General features: G+C 48.3%; 1 pseudogene; it reads left to right on the forward strand.

The window, feature by feature from the left end:
• Window positions 1-680: 680 nt before the first annotated feature.
• On the forward strand, window positions 681-1,748 carry LOC119349325 (annotated as a pseudogene).
• Window positions 1,749-5,191: the final 3,443 nt, after the last annotated feature.

Below are 5,191 nucleotides of genomic sequence, written 5' to 3' on the forward strand. Positions count from 1 at the left end.
TGGGCAAGCTTGTGTTTACCATTGGTGTTATTTACTCTTTAATTAAAAATTCACACTTAACATGTCCTTGTTTTCAAGACGTGGCTCATTTTGGTAATGTCTTTATTCTAGTAGGAATAAAAGAGGCGAACTTATATTTTTACGTGGTGTATTCTCAGATGTTGAGGCTTTCATGTATAGTTCACCAAAAAAGAAAGTACTTCCTCCGTCCGGAAATACTTGTCCCAGAAATGAATAAAATGAATGTATCTATAACTAAAATAAGTCTAGATACAACAATTTTCAGGACAAGTATTTCCGGATGGAGGGAGTAATAAAGAAATAAGCAATGATCGTATGGCCTCAAATTGCCAACACTTTCTTGACCACGCTTGCGCTACTTACTTCATCAGTGACAAGTTTACTGTCTCGTTCCATGTGAGCTGATGATGCGAGCATCGACATGTGATCCATCATCCAATCACGCGTCTGCATTCTCCAACAAGATCCTATGCCTAACCACAACATATCTCCTTTCTCTGGGTCTCAAGTTGCCACGTCCTGAGGGATGACGAGATCCCTGCTGCACCAATAGCATCGAAGATCAAGATTTTTTTCCTGTATATATCTATCTTGTCGGTACACACAGACCAGAGCTCAATCCCCTATGTTAGCTCCAGTTCCTTAAATAGCTCCATCCTCCACTCGTCTCAAACCATCTCCACACCCACTCTTCAGTTTTCACTGCACCTCCCCTGCCTTAGCCGCGCAATGGCGACTACCACCATGTCCCTCTCCTCGGCCTTCGCCGGCAAGTCAGTGAAGAACGTGGCTTCATCAGCTCTCCTTGGTGAGGCCCGAGTCACTATGCGCAAGACCGCTGCAAAGGCCAAGCAGGTTTCATCAGGCAGCCCATGGTACGGTGCCGACCGTGTGCTCTACCTCGGCCCGCTTTCCGGAGAGCCCCCGAGCTACTTGACCGGCGAGTTCCCCGGCGACTACGGGTGGGACACCGCCGGTCTCTCGGCCGACCCCGAGACCTTTGCCAAGAACCGGGAGCTCGAGGTGATCCACTGCCGGTGGGCCATGCTCGGTGCGCTCGGATGCGTCTTCCCCAGCTTCTTGCACGCAACGGTGTCAAGTTCGGTGAGGCCGTGTGGTTCAAGGCCGGCTCCCAAATTTTCAGCGAGGGCGGCCTCGACTACCTGGGCAACCCCAGCCTCGTGCATGCACAAAGCATCCTTGCTATCTGGGCATGCCAAGTCGTGCTCATGGGTGCCGTTGAGGGGTACCGCGTTGCCGGCGGCCCACTTGGTGAGATTGTCGACCCACTCTACCCCGGCGGCAGCTTCGACCCACTGGGCCTTGCCGACGATCCAGAGGCGTTCGCGGAGCTCAAGGTGAAGGAAGTCAAGAACGGTCGCCTCGCCATGTTCTCTATGTTTGGCTTCTTCGTGCAGGCCATCGTCACCGGCAAGGGCCCACTCGAGAACCTCACCGACCACCTCTCCGACCCTGTCAACAACAACGCATGGGCGTTTGCCACAAACTTTGTCCCCGGCAAGTGAGGCGTTGGCGCTCGCTAGCTGCGAGTTGTAGCCACAACTGCGGTGAACTGCACACATAATGTGTGGTTCAGATTGTAACATCATGGTGTAAATTACAAGGATCTTTGGGGAAATGGTTTGATCTGCCCGCTTGCTTCATGTCCTGGATGTAGCCTGTGTGTTGCTCCATGAGAAATGAGAACGATGAATACTTGGGCGTTATTTAATCAGAAGTCGCTCTTCGTGACGGCAACTTATGCTCTCATTTTCTTATGGTCCATCGACCATCGTGATCATGCTGTCTGTTCGGAGAGCCCGTTTGCTTGTATGGTTGCATGCCGGCCCCAACGTTGTACAGAGAGTCATTTTCGTAGTGTTTTACTAGTGCATCGCAATGCAATGTTTGTCAAAGTTCGTAAAAAAAGCAATCACCCCTGAACCTAGAGGCTTGAGTACTAGGGCAAAGGAATTCTGAAAGCATAGTGACAGCGTTCACTCTAGTGTTGTGAATGGCGCGGCGGATATTGAGTGTATTTCTCCATGTAGTATGTGGATGAAGGCATAGACGTATTTTATGGACAGGTATAGCTGGCTCTATAATTTTGCTTGTACTAGCAAATATACCTGCGCGTTGCAACGGAAGAAAAAGATTGAGAACGCTTGATTACAAGATGGACGTGGCGACACCCAGGCGCCGCGAAAAGCACCACCAGATCCGAGCGAATCCACCAAGGACAAATCTGCCGGAGACACGCATCCACACGCCCACCGACGATACTAGACACACCACCGGGATAGGGGCTAGACGGGGAGAATCTTATTCCATATTCAGGAGCCGCCTTCGTCTCGTCTTCCAAAGTAGGACACGGAACCTAACAAAACTCGAAGAAACGTCTAAAAATAGAGCCCTCCCGCCTGCAAGGGCCAGGATCCACCGCGTCGCCATGGCCCTAAGACCACCGAAGACGACGTGGACCGATGGCGGCGCCGACGGAAGGCCGAGAAAACCTAGGCTTTTCTTAGGAGGGGAGGAGGCGGCTGCATTAAAGTATGCGTTGGCTGCTGCTGCATCCTAATATGTTTGATTTATTTCTGAGTTAAATTATGAATAAACATAGAGTACATTTGAAAATGGTGAAGAAAAAAAGAAAGGAGGCGAGAAATAGAGGTTGTTGTTGGAGCCGAAGGCATTTTATTTTGGCATGAGAATTGGGGCTACAAAAGACCGTTTAGCGGTCCTGTTTTATAGGCTAATGCTAGAGATGCTCTAAGGCTATTATGTGTTCAGGATAAACCCTCTTGTGTAACAAGATTTTTTCGGAAATGAACACGAGCTTGCCTTCAGAACCATACTGATTTTATCCATCCCTGTACAAATAGTACTGATTTTATCCATATAAATTGTTTTTAATTAAGAGTAAAAGAAGCCCGTGGTACACGAACTTGGCAGACGGAAGCAATTTTGTTCATCAATTTGCAATACGACATGGACACAGACAGCTGCCCTGGTATCGCTCAACATGCACTGACCGTCCGACTCTCGTGACAACACTCTCATTGTTACCTATATCAAGTGTTGCAGCCAATGACAACGCATCTGCCACTCAAGGAAGAGGAAGAGAACGGAATAGGAGATGAAATAGCATGGTTCAAAAAATTTATAGGTGGAATTTGCAAAAAATAATTAGTGACGCGTGTCTGTGTCGAGACAACCACATCGGTATGATACTTGCCCCAATTGTAGTTTGGCTCATTTTGCCATCAATACTCGATAGCCTAGCCCTATCCTATAACTCACTAAACATTCTTTTCAAACATTAACTGCTCAAATATGAAGAGTTAATAAATTGGTCGAAGCTAACCGAACCCTTATATTTAGCTCATTATAAATTTTATGGAGAATTTGTTCATCCTTTGGAACATACATTTGAAACAATTGCGCAATATTTCATAAATAATTTGAATGATTCAAATGCACCATATGCAGCGTTTCAAGTACACACATACATATAGTTCATCCAGTCCAACAATTCAAATGTAAACATGTGTATACTTCATCCAAAAGTGACTAAATCGATGAAGTTCATGAAAAAACACCACAGATTTATCAAGTTTATAGTGCACCAAAGCAAGCACTCCCGTGCTTACCATCACCACCAGCAGCACCATCACCGTCGCCTCCATCATCACCGTCACTACCACGCCTGCTGAACATCTATTTGGTTAAAATCTCACCATGACTGAGCTACCAATTTTGTCGCACCGTGTCATCCATTGTGCTTGGATCCATGAACACTTGGTGGGCGTGATTATCTCGGTCAGCTATAGTGGCCGTAGGTGGTGGCGGAGGAGGTGAGGGGGTGACCGGAGATGGAGGAGAAGGCATCGGCACCACATAGCATGCAGAGGGCCTCAAAGTTGATGGCTTATTTCTCTTCTTTGTTGTCACCTCATCGAAGGCCTTGCCTGCCGATGCTGGCTTCTTCATTCGCTTATCGTTGGCTGGAGCAACCGAAGGGCAGGAGGTTGTCTTTTGTAGATGGCGCGACCGATTTTGTGGACGACGCGACGGAGAGCATGGTGGTCTTCATCCCAGGCCATTTCCTTGGTGCGTTCATCTACGCCGGTGGGAGGGGTCGGCGGTGGGCGGTTCCATATTCCCGGTGCAATTGGGGCGTTTGGTGGCTGCAGTGGCGGAGTTGGGAAGAGGAGATGTCACGGGCGGGAGAGGAGAAACGAGAATCTTCTGCAAAAACTTGGAGGCGCTCAAATTTATGCTAATTGGGAAACTTTTGAGGCTTAACTTCTTAAATTTTGAAGTCAACCGTTTGAGGGCTTAGTTAGCTACGACTTAACTCATCAAAATGAAATCCTTTGAAGAGTTAAGTGTTTTTGAGAATTCAGTTAGAGATGCTTTAAGATGCCAAAATAACGTTGCAACAATTGATGCTCTCTGTGGGCAAGTTTGTGCCAGACGCCTCAAACCCGCCTCAAACGCCCGGACGGACAACCTGGTCACTGACAAGTCACAAAAAAATGAACCAAATGAGCTCCTCAAACATGCCTCAAACGCCCGGGTGGATTAGCACCCCTCATATCCAACCCAAATAATGGGCGGATATGGGCAGCGCCCGAGCGTGCACTACAAAAAAAAGACACATCCGTGACATTTTGGGTCAAACCAATTTTTTTCTGTCATACATATGACACTTCTATGATGATAATTGTGACAAAACCCGGTATCATCATAGATATGGTGGGCTCCTACTTCTATAACAAAAAATCATGACAGAAAATGGGCTTTCCGTCCTGGGCGGGCCGGAGACGCAGCCGCATGACATTCTTTGGGCCGTCCATGACGGAAAAAACCGTGGTAGAAGCGAGGGGGAGGAAATTTTCGGGGAGTTCCCGGTTACGGTGGGAGGTCGGGGGCCGAGCGATGCGCGTTTGTCTCGTACATGTACGTGCGTGTGTGCGAGGCGTTGGCTCTAACTGAACCCGAGCGAGGCGTTGGGCTCTAACTGAACCCGAGCGATTGCACTGCAGGCTACGCGTTACTGAACCCGAGCGATCGATCGATGGCTGTTAACTGAACTCGATCGAGCGATTCCTTCGCTACTGCTGCTAACTGAAGCCGATCGATGCTGCCTCTGGGATGAACAGTG

This window comes from Triticum dicoccoides, chromosome 1B (genome assembly GCF_002162155.2).
Source record: "Triticum dicoccoides isolate Atlit2015 ecotype Zavitan chromosome 1B, WEW_v2.0, whole genome shotgun sequence".
Classification (NCBI taxonomy): Eukaryota; Viridiplantae; Streptophyta; class Magnoliopsida; order Poales; family Poaceae; genus Triticum; species Triticum dicoccoides.